Below are 19,038 nucleotides of genomic sequence, written 5' to 3'. Positions count from 1 at the left end.
TAGAAGAGGAAAAAACAAGATTGAGAGTTTGAGATGGGCGCCACAGGGGGGAGAGCTTTATTTACATCCCTGCCCAACTACATTTTGATTTAGCCCTTTCCTGCTCTCCATATCTTGCCCTCGCTTCTGATGAGGTCTGAAGTCACATGACAGCAAATTGTAGTCCAATAAGTTTATTTGAAATCCCAAGCTTTCGGAGCATTGCTCCTTTGTCCACTGAAGAGAAGCACCGAATTTTACAGGCAGACTGATCATTCTTTTCTCCACTGCAAGCCAACACTGGCACGTCCCAAATCACATCTGAGGATTTGCATTGTGCATTATGGGCTTTTTGTCATACTTCATTGAATGCATAGATGATTACAGGTGTTAGGAAAAAGAACAGGGTGAAGGGGGAGCATCTTGGTTATTTTTGTATTGGGAGTTGTTCAGTTGTGTGTAATAGACCTTGGGAGTATAGAAATTAAAATGTTTTAAAGGTGGGCACTGTGGGAGATGGTGCTTTATTTCCCCACTCCAGATTCATTTTGATTTGGCCTCTTCCTAGACCTCTTTGCCTATAAGCATTTAATTGGATTCATGGGTGATTTTTTTTACTGGTGGTTAGTAATTGAGGGGGAAAAATGTCATGGTGACTCAGATAAATGACTTTCCGACCACTGCGGTCACTTCTAGATCTGAAAAGTTGGTGTGGGGGGGGGGGGGGGGGGGGGGTGTAGAAACAGCATGTGCAGAAATCAGATTAGGGATTCTTTCTATCTTCTTTCCTCCCCTCTTCTTTCCTTCACCCCCACCCCCTCTCACCTTTTTTGGTCTGTATTGTCCTTTTGAAGAGAATACATTTTTCAGTTGAAAACACTGGTGATTGATAGTGGATAATAGACATTAAATAATATGGGTGATTTAAGAGTCCATAGAGAAGGACAGCATAGAAATAGACCCTTCAAAGCAACCAGTCCATGCTGACCAGAATCCCAACCCAATCTAGTCCCACCTGCCAGCACCTGGCCCATATCCCTTCAAACCCTTCCTATTCATATACCCATCCAAATGCCTCTTAAATGTTGCAATTGTACCAGCCTCCACCACTTCTTCTGGTGGCTCATTCCATACACATACCACCATCTGCGTGAAAACACTGCCCCTTACGTCTTTTATATCTTACCCCTCTCCCTAAACCTATGCCCTCTAGTTCCGGACTCCCCAACCCCCGGGAAAAGACTTTGTCTATTTATCCGATCCATGCCCCTCATAATTTTGTAAGCCTCTATAAGGTCACCCCTCAGTCTCCGACACTTCAGGGAAAAACAGCCCCAGCATGTTCAGCCTCTCCCTATAGCTCATCCTTGTAAATCTTTTCTGAACCCTTTCAAGATTCACAACATCTTTCTGATAGGAAGGAGACCAGAATTGCATGCAATATTCCAACAGTGCCCTAACCAATGTCCAGTACAGTCGCAACATGACCTCCCAACTCATGTACTCAATACTCTGACCAATAAAGGAAAGCATTCCAAACGCTGCCTTCACTATCCTAATTTGGCAGGGGGATGGGATCCGGACTTGTAGTCCAGCAAGTAAGCTAGCTGTGTGTCAGGATGTCCAAGACTGTAGGGAGGCTGTGGAGAAGGTAGCACTGACAGGGACTACTTGCGGACACCGAGATGGGCTCAAGTGCGTATACTTCAACGCAAGGAGTATCAGAAATAAGGTGGGTGAACTTAAGGCGTGGATCGGTACCTGGGACTACGATGTTGTGGCCATCACGGAAACATGGATAGATGAGGGACAGGAATGGCTGTTGGAGGTTCCTGGTTACAGATGTTTCAGTAAGATTAGGGAGGGTGGTAAAAAAGGAGGGGGGGTGGCATTGCTAATTAGAAATGGTATAACTGCTGCAGAAAGGAAGTTTGAGGGGGATCTGCCTCTGGAGGTAGTATGGGCTGAAGTCAGAAATAGGAAAGGTGCAGTCACCTTGTTGGGAGTTTACTATAGGCCCCCCAATAGCAGCAGAGATGTGGAGGAACAGATTGGGAAACAGATTTTGGAAAGGTGCAGAAGCCACAGGGTCGTAGTCATGGGCGACTTCAACTTCCCAAATATTGATTGGAAGCTCTTTAGATCAAGTAGATTGGACGGGGCGGTGTTTGTACAGTGTGTCCAGGAAGCTTTTCTAACGCAGTATGTAGATTGTCCAACCAGAGGGGAGGCCATATTGGATTTGGTACTCTGTAATGAACCAGGACAAGTGGTGGGCTTGTTTAGTGGGTGAACATTTTGGTGATGGTGACCACAATTCTGTGACTTTCACCTTGGTTATGGAGAGAGATAGGTGCGCACAACAAGGAAGATTTTACAATTGGGGGAAGGGAAATTACGATGCTGTAAGACAGGATTTGAGGAGCATACGTTGGGAGCATAGGCTGTCAGGGAAGGATGTGGTGGAAATGTGGAACTTTTTCAAGGAGCAGATACGATGTGTCCTTGATATGTATGTACCGATCAGGCAGGAAAGAAATGGTCGTGTGAGGGAGCCTTGGTTGACGAGGGAGGTTGAATGTCTAGTAAAGAGGAAGAAGGAGGCTTACATAAGGTTGAGGAAACAGGGTTCAGACAGAGCAGTGGAGGGATACAGGATAGCCAGAAGGGACCTGAAAGGGATTAGGAGAGCTAAGAGAGGGCATGAAAAATCCTTGGCGGATAGGATCAAGGATAACCCCAAGGCATTCTATGCGTATGTGAGAAACCTGAGAATGACGAGAACAAGGGTAGGTCCGATCAAGGACAGTGGTGGGAGACTGTGTATTGAGTCGGAAGAGATAGGAGAGGTCTTGAACAAGTACTTCTCTTCAGTATTTACGAACGAGAGGGACCGTATTGTTGATGAGGGGAGTGTGAAACTGACTGATAAGCTAGAAGAGATACCTGTTAGGAAGGAAGATGTGTTGGACATTTTGAACAACTTGAGGATAGACAAGTCCCCCGGGCCTGACGGGATATATCCTAGGATTATGTGGGAAGCAAGAGAGGAAATTGCAGTACCGTTAGCAATGATCTCGTCTTCACTGGCAACGGGGGTGGTACCAGGGGACTGGAGAGTAGCGAATGTTGTGCCCCTGTTCAAAAAAGGGAATAGGGATAACCCCGGGAATTACAGGCCAGTTAGTCTTACTTCGGTGGTAGGCAAAGTAATGGAAAGGGTACTGAGGGATAGGATTTACGAGTATCTGGAAAGACACTGCTTGATTAGGGACAGCCAGCACGGATTTGTGAAGGGTAGGTCTTGCCTTACAAGTCTTATTGAATTCTTCGAGGAGGTGACCAAGCATGTGGATGAGGGTAGAGCAGTGGATGTAGTGTACATGGATTTTAGTAAGGCATTTGATAAGGTTCCCCATGGTAGGCTTATGCGGAAAGTCAGGAGGCATGGGATAGAGGGAAATTTGGCCAATTGGATAGAAAACTGGCTAACCGGTCGAAGGCAGAGAGTGGTGGTAGATGGTAAATATTCAGCCTGGAGCCCAGTTACAAGTGGAGTTCCGCAGGGATCAGTTCTGGGTCCTCTGCTGTTTGTAATTTTTATTAATGACTTAGATGAGGGAGTCGAAGGGTGGGTCAGTAAATTTGCAGATGATACGAAGATAGGTGGAGTTGTGGACAGTGAGGAGGGCTGTTGTCGACTGCAGAGGGACTTAGATATGATGCAGAGCTGGGCTGAGGAGTGGCAGATGGAGTTCAACCCTGCCAAGTGTGAGGTGGTCCATTTTGGAAGAACAAATAAGAATGCGGAATACAGGGTTAATGGTAGGGTTCTTGGTCAGGTGGAGGAACAGAGGGATCTTGGGGTCTATGTACATAGATCTTTGAAGGTTGCCACTCAGGTGGATAGAGTTTGTAAGAAGGCCTATGGAGTATTATCGTTCATTAGCAGAGGGATTGAATTCAAGAGTCGTGAAGTGATGTTGCAGCTGTACAGGACTTTGGTTAGGCCACAGTTGGAGTACTGTGTGCAGTTCTGGTCGCCTCACTTTAGGAAAGATGTGGAAGCTTTGGAGAGGATGCAGAGAAGATTTACCAGGATGTTGCCTGGAATGGAGAGTAGGTCGTACGAGGATAGGTTGAGAGTTCTTGGCCTTTTCTCGTTGGAACGGCGAAGGATGAGGGGTGACTTGATAGAGGTTTATAAGATGATCAGAGGAATAGATAGAGTAGACAGTCAGAAACTTTTTCCCCGGGTACAACAGTGTTACAAGGGGACATAAATTTAAGGTGAAGGGTGGAAGGTATAGGGGAGATGTCAGCGGTGGGTTCTTTACCCAGAGAGTGGTGGGGGCATGGAATGCGCTGCCCGTGGGAGTGGTAGAGTCGGAATCATTGGTGACCTTTAAGCGGCATTTGGATAGGTACATGGATGGGTGCTTAATCTAGGATAGAAGTTCGGCACAACATTGTGGGCCGAAGGGCCTGTTCTGTGCTGTATTGTTCTATGTTCTATATCCTATCTACCAGCGACTCCACTTTCAAGGAACTATGAGCCTGCGGTCCAAGGTCTCTTTTTTTTTCAGCATCACTCCCTAAGTACCTTACCGTTAAGTTCTGGACTAGTGGTGCTGGAAGAGCACAGCAGTTCAGGCAGCATCCAACGAGCAGTGAAATCGACGTTTCGGGCAAAAGCCCTTCAGGAATAAAGGCAGTGAGCCTGAAGCGTGGAGAAATAAGCTAGAGGAGGGTGGGGGTGGGGAGAGAGTAGCATAGAGTACAATGAGTGAGGGAGGGGATGAAGGTAATAGGTCAAGGAGGAGAGGGTGGAGTGGATAGGTGGAAAAGGAGCGAGGCAGGTCGGACAAGTCAAGGAGACAGTGCTGAGCTGGAAGTTTGAAACGAGGATGAGGTGGGGGAAGGGGAAATGAGGAAACTGTTGAAGTCCACATTGATGCCCTGGGGTTGAAGTGTTCTGAGGCGGAAGCTGAGGCGTTCTTCCTCAAGGTGTCTGGTGGTGAAGGAGGCCCAGGAGGCAGAAAAAGTGCCAGAATGGGAGGGTGGGTCGTAGGGGGGGGTGTGGACTTGACCAGGTAGTCACGGAAGGAACGGTCTTTGCGGAAGGCGGAAAGGAGTGGGGAGGGAAATATATCCCTGGTGGTGGCGTCTTTTTGGAAGTGGCGGGAATGTCGGCGGATGATTTGGTTGATGCGAAGGTTGGTAGGGTGGAAGGTGAGCACCAGGGGCGTTCTGTCCTTGTTACGGTTGGAGGGGTGGGGTCTGAGGGCGGAGGTGCAGGATGTGGACGAGATGCGTTGGAGGGCATCTTTAACCACGTGGGAAGGGAAATTTGGTTTCCAGCATCTGCAGTTATTGTTTTTACCTTACTGTTAAGTGATTTGTCCTGGTAAGATTTGCTTTCCCAAAATGCAGCACCTCTCATTTATCAGAATTAAACTCCATCTGCCACTTCTCAGCCCATTGGCTCATCTGGTCCAGATCCTGTTTGTAATCTGAGGTAACCCTCTTCGCTGTCCATGACCCCTCCAATTTTGGTGTCATCTGCAAACTTACTAACTGTACCCCTTATGCTTGCATCCAAATAATTTATCTAAATAACAAAAAGAGGGCCCAGCACTGATCCTTGTGGCACTCCACTGGTCACAGTCCTCCAGTCTGAAAAACAACCCTCCACTACCACCCTCTGTCTTCTTCCTTTGAGCCAGTTCTGTATCCAAATGGCTAGTTCTCCCTGTATTCCATGAGATCTAACCTTGCTAATCAGTCTCCCATGGGGAACCTTGTCGAACGCCTTACTTAAGTACATATAGATCACATTTACTGTTCTGCCCTCAATCTTCTTTGTTACTTCTTCAAAAAACTCAATCAAGTTTGTGAGACATGATTTCCCATGCGCAAAGCCATGTTGATTATCCCTAATCAGTCCTTGCCTTTCCAAATACATGTACATCCTGTCTCTCAGGATTCCCTCCAACAACTTGCCCATGACAGAGGTCAGGCTCACCGGTCTATAGTTCCCTGCCTGGTCTTACTGCCCTTCTTAAACAATGGCACCATGTTTGCTAACCTCAAGTCTTCCAGCACCTCACGTGTGACTATTGATACAAATATCTCAGCATGAAGCCCAGAAATCCCTTCTCTAGCTTCCCACAGAGTTCTCGGGTACACATGATCAGGTCCTGGGGATTTATCCACCTTTTTAACCATTTCAAAACATCCAACACTTCCTCCTCTGTAATCTGGACGTTTTGCAAGATGTCGTCATAGAACATAGAAAAATACAGCGCAGTACAGGCCCTTTGGCCCTCTGTTGCGCCGATCCAAGCCCACCTAACCTATACTAGCCCACTATCCTCCATATGCCTATCCAATGCCTGTTTAAATGCCCATAAAGAGGGAGAGTCCACCACTGCTACTGGCAGGGCATTCCATGAACTCACGACTCGCTGAGTAAAGAATCTACCCCTAACATCTGTCCTATACCTACCACCCCTTAATTTAAAGTTATGCCCCCTCATAATAGCTGACTCCACATGTGGAAAAAAGTTCTCACTGTCAACCCTATCTAAACCCCTAATCATCTTGTGCACCTCTACCAAGTCACCCCTAAACCTTCTTTTCTCCAATGAAAACAGCTCCAAGTACCTCAGCCTTTCCTCATACAATCTTCCTACCATACCAGGCAACATCCTGGTAAACTTCTCTGCACCCGTTCCAGTGCCTCCACATCCTTCCTATAATATGGCGACTAAAGCTGCACACAATACTCCAGATGCGGCCGCACCAGAGTCTTATACAACTACAACATTACCTCAGGACTCCGGAACTCGATTCCTCTACCAATCAAAGCCAGTACGCCATATGTCGCCTTCACCGCACTATTTACCTGGGTGGCAACTTTCAGTGATCTGTGTACATGGACACCAAGATCCCTCTGCTCTTCCACACTACCAAGTATCTGACCATTAGCCCAGTACCCCATCATCTTGTTACTCTTACCAAAGTGAATCACTTCACATTTACCTACATTGAACTCCATTTGCCACCTTTCTGCCCAGCTCTGCAGCTTATCTATATCCTGCTGTAACTTGACACATCCTTCCTCACTGTCAACAACTCCACCAACTTTCGTATCATCTGCAAACTTGGTCACCCAATCTTCTAGCCCCTCCTCCAGGTCATTTATAAAAATGACAAATGGCAATGGTCCCAAAACTGATCCTTGTGGAACACCACTCGTAACTGCACTCCAAGATGAACCTTTACCATCAACTACTACCCTCTGTCTCCTTCCAGCTAGCCAATTCCTAATCCAAACCTCCAACTCACCCTCAATGCCATACCTCCGTATTTTTTGCAGTAGCCTACCATGGGGAACCTTATCAAACGCCTTACTAAAATCCATATACACCACATCTACCGCTTTACCCTCCTCCACCTCCTTAGTCACCACCTCGAAGAACTCAATAAGGTTTGTGAGGCATGACCTGCCCTTCACAAAACCATGCTGACTATCCTTGATCACATTTATTCCTATCCAGATGTTCATAAATCCTATCCCTTACAATTCTCTCTAAGACTTTGCCCACAACAGAAGTGAGACTCAATGGCCTTTCGTTACTAGGGTTATCCCTACTCCCCTTCTTGAACAAGGGAATCACATTTGCTATCCTCCAGTCTTCTGGCACTATTCCTGTACTCGAGGACATAAAAATCAAGGCCAATGGCTCTGCAATCTCCTCCCTTGCTTCCCAGAGAATCCTAGGATAAATGCCATCAGGCCCAGGGGAGTTATCTATTTTCACCCTTTCCAGAATTTCCAACACCCCTTCCCTACATACCTCAAAGCCATCCATTCTAATTAATTGTTGCTGATGTGAATATTGAGTCACAATGTCCTGTTCCTGAGTGAATACTGACGAAAAGTGTTCTCTTCAACCTCCACACGCAACTTCCCACTACTATCCCTGACTGGACCTATTCCTACCCTAGTCATTCTTTTATTCCTGACATACCTATAGAAAGCCTTTGGGTTTTCCCTAATCCTACCAATGAAGGACTTTTCATGTCCCCTCCTTGCTGCATTTGGCTCTCTTCAGATCCTTCCTGGCTACCTTATAACTCTCTCAATTGCCCTAATTGAACCTTCATGCCTCATCTTTACATAGGCTGCCCTCTTCCCTTTAACAAGGGATTCCAATTCCTTATTAAACTACGACTCCCTCACAAGACCCTTTACTCCCTGCCTGACAGGTACATACTTATCAAGGACACTCAATAGTTGCTCCTTGAACAAGCTCCACATATTGATTGCACCCTTCCCTTGAAGCCTACTTTTCCAAGGCACGCATCCTAAGTCCTGCCTCACCGCATCATAATTTCCCTGCCCCCAGCTATAACTTTTGCCCTGCAGTGCACACTTATCCTTCTCCATCACGAGAGTAAAAGTCACCGAATTGTGGTCACTGTCCCCGAAGTGCTCACCTACCTCCAATTCTAACACCTGGCCTGGTTCATTACCCAGAACCAAATCCAGTATAGTCTCACCTCTTGTTGGCCTGTCTACATATTGTGTCAGGAAACCCTCCTGCACACATTGGACAAACATCGACCCATCTAACGAACTCGAGCTATAGCTTTCCCAGTCAATATCAGGAAAGTTAAAGACCCCCTTAACAACCACCCTATTGCTTTCACTCTTCTCCTGAATCATCTTCGCAATCCTTTCTTCTATGTCTCTAAGACTATTAGGCCTGTGGAAAACTCCTAACAGGGTGACCTCACCTTTCCTATTCCTAACCTCAGACCAAATTACCTCAGATGGTGAGTCTTCATCCATTGTCCTTTCCACTGCTGTAATACTATGTTTGACAAGCAATGCCACACCTCTCCCTCTTTTACCCCCACCTCTGACCCTACTAATACATTTAAACCCTGGAACCTGCAACAGCCAATTCTGTCCCTGTTCTACCCATGTCTCTGTAATGGCCACAACATCGAAGTCCCAGGTACCAACCCATGCTGCAAGTTCACCCCCAAAGAGCACTAGCAAACCTTCCCAAGGGTTACTGGTGCCCCTCAGGTTCAGGTGTAGACCATCCTGTTTATAGAGGTCCCACCCTCCCCAGAAAGAACCCCAGTTATCCAGAAACCAGAATCCCTCCCTCCTGCACCATCCCTGTAGCCACGCATTTAACTCTTCTCTCTCCCTATTCCTCAACTCTCTATTAGGTGGCACGGGTAACAAACCAGAGACAACAACTCTGTTTGTTCTAACTCTGAGCTTCCAACCTAGCTCCCTGAAAGCCTGCCTAACATCCTCAGCCCTCCTCCTACCTATGTCATTGGTGCCAATGTGGACCACAACTTTAGGCTGCTCCCCCTCCCCCTTAAGGACCCGGAAAACGCGATCAGAGACGTCACGTACCCTTGCACCTGGGAGGCAACATACCAAACGGGAGTGTCTCTCGCCCCCACAAAACCGCCTATCTGTGCCCCGAACTATTGAGTCCCCAATAACTATTGCTCTGCTCTTCTCCACCCTTCCCTTCTGAGCAACGGAACCCCATTGCTTACTCCTGGTAAGTCATTCCCTCCTTTCCTCCCCCCCCCCCCCCCCCCCCAAACAAGTATCCAAAACGGTATACTTGTTCTTGAGGGAACGGCTGCAGGGGGTCCCTGCACTGGCTGCTTCCTCCCAGTCCCCCTCACTGTCACCCATCTGTCTGTAATCTTTGGAGTTACTACTTCCCTGAAGCTCCAATCTATGACCCCCTCTGCCTCCCGAATGATCTTAAGTTCATCCAACTCCAGCTCCAGTTCCCTAACACGGTCTTGGAGGAGCTGGAGATGGGTGCACTTCCTGCAAGTGTAATCAGCAGGGACGACCATGGCATCCCTCACCTCAAACATGTTGCAAGAGGAACATTGCACTGCCTTCACTGCCATCCCTCTAAAAGCAACCTTTTTTAAAAAAAAACTAGGTCTAAAGAATAGAACAAGCAAAATGCAGCACTTACCTACTTACCACAACGGGTCTTATTATTAGGTTAGAGGAGGAGGGCAGGTGAGAGGCACTACCTCTCTAGTGCCTCTGGTTCCTCTCCTGCGCGCTTTTATAGGGAAAAAAAACTTACCCAGGTAAGCTAGCGCTACACCAGCTTCCGGGTCCGCTCCGCACTGTTTTTAAAAAAAACTTTCAAATTTAAACCGATAAACAAACGTCACCGAGCCTTCAAGCAGCCACTGCCAAACAGCCCTTACCTGCTCTGCTGAGAGAGAGTGAGCATCTATTTCCCTACAGTCCATATCTTCCATATCTTCCATATCCTTTTCCAAAGTAAATACTAATGCAAAATATTCATTTCGTATCTCCCCCATTTTCTGTGGATCCACAAAGGCCACCTTGCTGATCTTGGAGGGGCCCTATTCTCTCCCTAGTTACCCTTTTGTCCTTAATATATTTCATAAAAAAACCCTTTGGATTCTCCTTAATTCTAATGCCAAAGCTACTACCCTTGAGGACCTCCTTTTTTTAAATTTCTGCGTAACTCTCTCTAATCTCCCTTCAGAGTCTCAACCTTTTCCCTTCCAATGACGACCTGCTGGCCCTCTTCCCCGTGGAAACATTCTACTTTTTCTGAGGAGAGAATTTTTTTTTAAAAAGTTGTGTGTAAGAGCAATTCTGGATGTGAGCACATGGAACATATCCTTCTTGGAACATGCTGGAAAAGCTCTGCAGCTGTGAAGGAAAAATCAGAGTTAATGTTTCGCGTCCAGTGACCATTCCTCAGAACTACCACTGCACCACAAGAGCCCTAGTTCAGCTCTAACCTGCAGCTCTCGGAGTCAGGACTAGGAGGGTATACTGCCATCATTACATTTAATTCCATCATGTCCTAATTACTATTGTGAATGACTGACAGTACATTGGAGACCATGATCAGTGGTTTGTGATATAACAACACGATAATGAGTTAGCCCTTTGGCATGGAGGCTTGTAAGTTGTTGTTGTTACAAAGTATGAATTATAACCACACTTTCTTGCCCTGAGGTAGGGACACTTCACAGTGCCATAAGACCTCAATCCTCCTCTGTTTTCTTGCAAATGACTGCATTTATGAAAAGCAACATGGCAATGAAAATCAAAATTCCACAGGAATTGCTAACTTTAAATTGGAATATTATTCAGGGGTGAATTCTATATTTATGCCTCCCAGAAAAAAACATTTTTCACATAACTGCAATGTCACATATAAGAGAGCTAGAACTTGAACCCAGTCCTTCTGGTGTAGAGATAGGGACAATACCACTGTACATCAATGGACCAATCCTCCATGTTGGATATTTTTAACCAGCCTGTAATGACACATATCTGGAGCAAGAAAAAGTAATAGTACCATTACACTACAAGTCTAATTAGAAATATTTGAGGTATACTGGTTCAGTACAAAGGCTTTAATTCAGATGAAAAATAAACTGCAGCTTTGAATTGGATATCAGTCCCTTTACAGGGAGGAGCAGAAATATGAGACAATGGAACAGCCACGGAAATTGAGATTGCAGAGACTGGAAGTTGTTTGTTTCAAAATAAATCTGAACAGTTTTGATTGCTTTGTTGCTGTGTTTCAAAATCATATGTCTGTCCTAGCAGTGAGATTTAATTGATGATCTTTAGGTGAGTCGGGCGATATTATTATGAAGATTTGTAAACCGAATTAATCAGAGACCATACTGTTGTTGGCATTGCTGATGAATCCTTGTCAAACTTCCTGCAGTCTAATGAAGACCTCATGCCAAATAAAGCCTTACGGTGATGAGAGAAGGAGATGTCAGGACATAGAGCAATCCTAAGAGGGGAATGGATACCTTGATACAGGAGATCCATGGCATCTTTTATAGATCCTTATCATGGATCCCACAACTGCTAGCTGAGAAAGTGTCAGATGCCATGAAACCCTGTCAGTGCTGTGTCTTCAAAAAACCTCACCGGTAAGAACAGTGTCCTGCAAACAAAATGGAATGCTCTCTGTAAGAATGATGAGTAGTTTAGAAGATCTGCTCTGACAACTCTTTTTCTACTTTTAAAAGTCTCAAAGGAAAACCCTTCATACATAAAGCTATCAATGAAATGGCTTCAGATGAAGGTTATTCCAAATTAAATAGATTCCTTAATAAGGTCAATAGCCTTAATCATCCATTCTGGAACACAGACATAAATATCAATGGTTGCATTGCAAACTTTAAATTAGTCACCTGTGCTAGTGTAACTGTGTCATCAGGAGAAAGTGAGAACTACAGATGCTGGAGATTAAAGCCAAGAGTGTGGTGCTAGGAAATCACAGCGGATCAGGCAGCATCCAAGGAGCAGGAGAATTGATGTTTCAAGCATCAGCCCTTCATCAGGAGCTGTGTTATCAGATAAGGAACCTTGTGTGTCAATGCATTGTTCTGCAGTGAATAAAAATCCAGTGAGACATCCTCCAGAAGGAACTGATTAAAGGTCATAGGTATGCTATAAGTAACACTCCAGTACAGGGAAAAGAAATTATATGCTAGGAACATTTCATTTGCTACATTATGAAAATTTTCTATTTTAAACAAAAGCATTAATTCGATTTTATTCTTATTCGGAAGACACATAATTTCATCAAATTTGGAGGGCTAAAAGCGGCTATGAAATGTTCTAGGCCAGCTGAGTTAAGGAGAATCCCAAGACATTTTCTATATATAATAGGAGCAAGTGCTAGGGAAAGAGTAAGCCCACTCAAGAGTAAAGGAGAGAGGTCATAGATAGAACCCTTAAAGTGTGGAAACAGGCCATTTGGCCCTTCTGAATAGTATCCCAATCAGACCCACCCCCTACATAAACCCTGTATCCCCCCTCCCCCTCCCCTCCATTTCCCATGTCTAACTCACCTGGCCTGCATATTCTTGGACACTATGGACAATTTCACATGATCAATCCACTTGACTTGCAAATCTTTGGACTGTGGGAGGAAACCAGAGCACCTGGAGGAAACCCGCACAGATATGGAGAAATGTGCAAACTCCACACAGACTGTCAGCCAAGGCTGGAATTGAGCCTAGGCCCCTATCACTGTGAGGCAGCGGTGCTCACCATCGAGCCACCATGCCACTCCTATGTGTGGAGCTGGAGGAAATGGATGAGTTCCTTAATGAGTACTTTACATCAGTATTCACCAAAGAGAGGGATGTGAGGGGTGTTGAGGTTAGGGAAGGTGTGTGAATGCTCTCAGACAAGTCAACATAATGAAGGATGAAGGGGGTCTTGAAATGTTTTAAGGTAGACATGTCCCCAGGGCCAGATGGGATCTATCCCAGGATACTGTGGGAGACAAGGCAGGAAATAACTGGAGCCTTAACAGATATCTGCATCTTCTTTGGCCTCAGGCAAATTTCAAGGAACTGGAGAATGGCTAATGCTGTTTCTTTGTTTAATAAGGGAAACAGAGATGATCTAGGTAATTATAGACAGGTGAGCATGATGTCAGTGTTTGGGAAGCTGTTGGAGAAGATACTAAGACACAGGATTTATTCACATTTGGAAGCGAACTGACTTATTAGTGATAGGCAGCATGGCTTTGTGTTGGGAAGTTAATGTCTCAACAACTTGATTGAGTTTTTTGAGGAGGTGACAAGAATGATTGATTAATGAGGGAAGGACAGTGGATGTTGTATAGATAGACTTCAGTAAGGCATTTGATAAGGTACCCCATGGCAGGCAGGTACAAAAGTAGAGGCACGTGGAATCCAGGGTGAGCTGGCTGGATGGGATACAAAACTGGCTTGACCTTGAAGATAGAGCATAGCTGTGGCAGGATGTTACAGAATCGAGATAGTAACTAATGGTGTTCTGCAGGGATCAATGCTGGGACCTTTGCTTATAATACATAAAAATTATCTGGAGAAAAATGTATGTGGTTTGATTAGTAAGTTTGTGGATGGCACTAAAATTGGCAGAGTTGCAGTTAGTGAAGAGGGTTGTCAAAGGATACAGCAGATCGATTGCAAATTTGGGCAGAGAAAGGGCAGATGTGGTTTAATCTGTTCAAATATGAGATGATGCATTTTGAAAGGTCAAACACATGTGAATTATACAATAAATGGCAGAACCTTTAGGAACATTGACATACAGAGGGATCTGGGCATACAGGTCCACAGATCCCTGAAAATGGCAAAAAAGGTGGATACATTCGTGTAGACTTGACTAAATTCATTTGCATGATAGCAAGAGAAATTCATCCAATTTCTTAAGTAGGTGAATGTTCAGCAATGTTATCTAAGAGTAAAATGTTCACAAAACATACCATGAACATTGGCTTTTGGAAAGGTCCTTTGCATAAGCAGTCAAGTTTACCAACAATCTTCATAATTCCATTTAGAAGATTTTATTTGAATGATTTAACGCAATGTTATCACTAAAAATTCTCCAAAGGACAACGTCAGTTGTACAATACACTGAGTAATATGGCACATCAGTGACAGTTGGTCCATGGTATTTCTAATGAAGAACACAGCCTGAGAGTGATGGCAAGTTTGGATCATGTACAGGAAGAAGACCTTAAGACTTAGACACTCAAATGAAAGGTGTGAATTCTCAAAAATGTTCACTTATTTTGAACACAGTGAGTAGCAAGACCGTCTTGGCAGACCTAAGAGAAAATAAGGACTGCAGATGCTGGAGGTCAGAGTTGAAAGGGTGGTGCTGGATAAGCATAGGCAAGTCAGGCAGCATCCGAGGAGCAGGGGAATTGATGTTTCGGGCAGAAGCTCTGAAATGTCGATTCTCCTGCTCCTCGGATACTGCCTGACATGCTGTGCTTATCTAGCACCACACTCTCATCTTGGCAGACCTGCAAACGACAAGAATCATTAGTGAATTCCTGACTCCTACATCAGTCCAAGCTGATTTCTCGGAATGGTTAATCAGCTGAGAAAAAATTCCATTAAATTTGGCTTCAAGTCACAGAACCTTTACAGCAACTTCATAAAGAAAGGCCAGTCATGATAGATCCATAGAGTCACAGAGATGTACATTATGGAAACAGACTCTTTGATCCAACTTGCCCAGATATTCTAAATAAATCTATCCCCATTTGCCGGCATTTGGCCCATATCCCTCTAAACCCTTTCTATTCATGTACCCATCCAGATGCCTTTGAAATGTAATTGTACCAGCCTCCTCCACTTCCTCTAGCAGCTCATACCATACACTCACCACCCTCTGCATGAAAAAGTTGCCCCTTAGCTCCTTTTTAAATCTTTCCCCTCTCACCTTAAGCCTAAACTCTCTAGTTTTGGACTCTCCTCACCTGGGGAAAAGCCTTCACTATTCACCCTATCCACATCCCTCATGATTATATAAACTTCAATAAGGTCACCTCAATCTTAAATATACACAAGGACTCGGTCCCTACAGCTGTCTGTGGCTCAAAGTTTCAAAGACTCTCAACCCTCTGAGAAGTTCCTCCTCACCTCTGTTTTAAATTGGCACCCTTTACTCTGAGACTATGTTTTCTGGTCTGAGACTGCAAGATGAGAGGGAACATCTTCTCAGCATTTACCCTGTCAAGCTTCTTCAGAATCTGATTGGCTTCAGTGCAATCACCTGTCATTGTACTAAACTCGACGATATTGGAATGCAAATCACGCACAGGCATTTTTAAGGATCTAGGAATTGCTGGTTTCACCAGATGTCTTACCACATTACAATACTTCATTATCAAACATCAGCACAGCAGATGCTGCAGGTTTAAGCGCAGACCTTTTTCAAGAATAGCCAGCTGGATGTTTCATTTAATTGTACATCAGTGCAGCACTGTCAGATAGGCAGTGTATGCAAAGAAACTCTGTCACTCACATGGGCTTTCAAATATTTGTTAGACTATATCATTGGTCTGGAAGTGGATTTGGCACAGACCACAATGCTTTAATTTCCTTACTTGAGGAGAAACCGACAGGAATTTCACCATGAATACCGAGAGACCTATTGAGATTGATGTGATTTGTTTATGAAATTGTAGGTGTACAGGATAAATTGCAAACAGTAGCAGCTGTATTCTCCAGAGCAAACACTGGCTTTCCTACACATTGTTAACTTAATTAAAGCAATTAAGTTATTCTCTCAGTCTACTTCAATACAATGGCCAGCAAGTCTAAACAAAAACACAAGCAACAATGTCATGCACAGAATGGAAACTGAGGAATGCATCTGATTTTATCAACATGACACACAATGTTGGCCAGTGGTATCATCAGGAAAACTTTACTTAAAAACTGAAAATGATTCACTCTCATCTGCAATATTACAGCCTGATAAGGTACCACAATTTCACCGCAGGAAGACATCTTGGAGAAGGTGCATTGTGGGTATCACAAAGCACAGGCTCCATCTTTCATGCAATGAATTTTGCAAGATATTGGAGGAATGATCTCAAATTGCTAATTTTGTATAGAACAGCAACAAGGCAAAGAAATATCTTATGGAAAGCAAGAAGCTAATAATGACATTGAAATAGTATACCAAAGTTATTAGAAGGTCAAAAAGCATGATATGTGATCAAATAAAAGTCATTTGGCTGATATCAGTTATGGAGAGACTGTCTGGTGAGGAGAAATTGAGCCTATCCTCATTGGAATGTAGAAGAATTTTTTAAAATTATTCATTTATAAGAAGGGGGTGTCATTGGCTAGACCTGTATCTATTGCCCATCCATAGTTGGATTGTCCAGAAGGCAATTAGAGTCAACTGGTTTGCTGTTCCTGCCAGACAAGGTAAGGATGGCAGTTTCCTTCCCTTAAGGTCATTATGGATCCAGATGAGATTTTCCTGACAATCAACAATGGTTTCATGAACATCATTAGAGGCTTAATTTCAGATTTTTATTGAATTCAAATTCGACCATCTATCATGGCAAGATTCGTACACAGGCCCCCCAGACCATCAGCTGGATGTCTGGATTAACAGTCCAGCAACGGTACCATTGCCTTCCTTGAGAAGTGAACTTATTGAAACATACTGATTTTTAAGGGATTTCACAGGGTGGATTGTTTCCCCTCGTGGAAGAGTGTAGAATCAGAAAGCCTAATCTCAGAAAAAGAGGTTGCCCATTTATGACAGAGGTAAGGAAGAAATTTCTCCTCTCAGATGAATCTGAATCTGTCAAATTCTTTTACCCTGTCAATGCTGAGTCATTAAGTATACTCAAGGCAGAGATGGACAGATTTTTAATCAGTGAGGGAATCAAAGGTTTTGGGTCAAAAGCCACAAAGTGGAGTTGAGGGCTGTCAGATCAGCTATAATCTCATTGGATCAGCTAAATGGTCTAGTTCTGCTCTTCTTCCTTATTGTCTTATGTCAGAGAGTAGTAGGAGTATGGAATGCTTTGCCTGCAACGGTAATAGATTCGCCAACTTTAAGTGCATTTAAGTCGTCATTGGACAAGCATATGGACGTACATGGAATAGTGCAGGTTAGATGGGCTTCAGATTGGTATGACTGGTTGATGCAACATCGAGGGCCGAAGGGCCTGTACTGCACTGTAATGTTCTATGTTCTATGAGACTTAATCATTCCATGATGACAATTTATAGATAGTATCTTGTGTCATGTATAAAAGATACGCTATCAGTAAAATCTTATTTGAATAAGTGAAAGATGTCAACCAGTTACCATAATTAAAATCACTGGAAATTCAACCTGAAATGGTGAATAGAAATGACCTCACAGAAAGCCTAACTGAAATCAAAAGAAAAACTATTGATCTTCTGGTCTGAAGATAGAAAGGAGAAATGGCGAATGCCAGAAATCACAAACAAAAATGGAAATTGTAGGAAAAACCCAGCACCTGTGGAGGGAAAGCAGAGTTAATGTCAATATTGAGTAAAGGGCTGAAAGAGCTAGAGGTGATGACAGATCTTTGATTGACATTGACTAAAGGGTGAAATGGAAAGCAGAATTAAGGTCAGATCAGATCATTCAAGATCTTATTGACAAGTGGAGCAGAGTGGAGGGACTGTATAGTTTACTCCTGCTCTTATTCTGAAGCTTGTCATGGACTAGGCTCTACCACTCAAAACATTCTTAAGTAGGCAGCCCAGACCGTAACTTTGCAATTTGTTTCAGTAAGTGTACAGTGAAAATTACCTGGAGTAAGTTGACTACCAGGTTTTAAAACAGACAAAAATTTATTCACAAATGAAACACAAAGAACAGACGATAGAATACCCACAGAACTCAATCTATCCAAACTAGACTTCATTGTGCTGTTCCAAAAATTCACAATTATCCTATTAAACAAACTCCTTAAACATAAAGTAAAACTGAAACAGAGACTTACAGGTCAAAGTTAGAAGGGCAGAAGGAGAGAGCGTCGAGCAGCCTGTTTCCACACAGTCCACGGCTGAACTGACTCAAACAGGACTTCACTGACCACTCCCCTTTCATTACACAAGTCACTTCTAAAACATAAAAGCTTTGGCCTAAAATCTCATCTGTTTATATATAAACAAAAAGGCCTCTCAGTAAACCCTTTCATCTCTGTACCAAACCAGTCGTTTTGGAGCCTAAGCTGTTTTATAACCTCGCTGATAAATCCAAGGACACAGTATCCTTGAGAAAAGGAACAGTTTTTAGAAAAAAGAACCAGCTTTGTGACGTGCTATTATGAGAGGTGTCTCCTGAGTATCCTTTTTCGAATGCAAGTTCAAAATCCTGAAAAGGTTAGTTCTCTTTTGACACAGAACGGAAGCAAATGTGATGGCTCAGTGGTCAGCACTGCTGCCTCACAGCACCAGGGACCCACATTCAATCCCACTGTAGGGTGACTGTGTGGTGTTTACACGTTCTCCCTGTGTCTGCACAGCTTTCCTCTGGGTACGTTGGTTCTCTCCCACAGTCCAAAGACTTGCAGGTTAGGTGGTTGGCCGTGCTAAATTGCCCAGGGCAGGGATAGTGTTTAGGGATATGTAGGATAGCCATGGGGATTACAGGGTCTGGGTGGGATGCTGTTTAGA

At 44.1% G+C, this 19,038-nt stretch overlaps 1 long non-coding RNA gene across 1 annotated transcript in view; it reads right to left on the bottom strand.

The window, feature by feature from the left end:
- Nucleotides 1-18,579, bottom strand: part of LOC140481152 (uncharacterized) — a 102,398-nt gene extending 83,819 nt beyond the window's left edge. Inside the window, exon 1 of the long non-coding RNA XR_011961476.1 lies at nucleotides 18,363-18,579. This is a non-coding gene — a long non-coding RNA (uncharacterized lncRNA). The remainder of the gene's footprint in view (nucleotides 1-18,362) is intronic.
- Between the last annotated feature and the right edge of the window lie 459 nt (nucleotides 18,580-19,038).

Source organism: Chiloscyllium punctatum, chromosome 9, assembly GCF_047496795.1.
Source record: "Chiloscyllium punctatum isolate Juve2018m chromosome 9, sChiPun1.3, whole genome shotgun sequence".
NCBI classification, from domain to species: Eukaryota; Metazoa; Chordata; class Chondrichthyes; order Orectolobiformes; family Hemiscylliidae; genus Chiloscyllium; species Chiloscyllium punctatum.
This window is presented reverse-complemented; position numbering and strand designations above follow the sequence as displayed.